Source organism: Meleagris gallopavo, chromosome Z, assembly GCF_000146605.3.
Source record: "Meleagris gallopavo isolate NT-WF06-2002-E0010 breed Aviagen turkey brand Nicholas breeding stock chromosome Z, Turkey_5.1, whole genome shotgun sequence".
Taxonomy (NCBI): domain Eukaryota; kingdom Metazoa; phylum Chordata; class Aves; order Galliformes; family Phasianidae; genus Meleagris; species Meleagris gallopavo.
In genome coordinates, this window is record NC_015041.2 from 55,861,279 (window position 1) to 55,861,810 (window position 532).

Consider the following 532-nt stretch of genomic DNA (forward strand, 5'->3'; position numbering starts at 1 on the left):
CTTTCAACGCCCCTGCTATATGCAGGGTCACCAACCACCAGACGAGGCTGCCCAAAGCTACATCCCTGGCTTTGAATGCCTCCAGGGGTGGGGCGACCCACGACCTCCTTGGGCAACCTGTTCCAGTTGCATCACCGCCTCTGTGTGAAAAACTTCCTCCTAATATCTAAACTAAACTTCCCCCGTCTCAGTCTAAAACTATTCCCCCTTGTCCTATCACCTTCCACTCTCTGTTGCCCCTCCTGTTTATACGCTCACTTAAAGTACTGAAAGGCCCCAGTGAGGTCTCCTCGGAGCCTTCTCTTCTCTAAGCTAAACAAGACCAGTTCCCTCAACCTTTCTTCATAGTGGTTGGTGCATGCAGCAATATAGGCTGGAGGATGAGCTGCTGGAGAGGAGCTTTGCAGAGAGGGACTTGGGCGTCCTGGTGGACGACAGGTTGGCCATGAGCCAACAGTGTGCCCTTGTGGCCAAAAGGCCAATGGCATTCTGGGGTGCGATTAAAAGAGCGTGTCCAGCAGGTCGAGGGAGG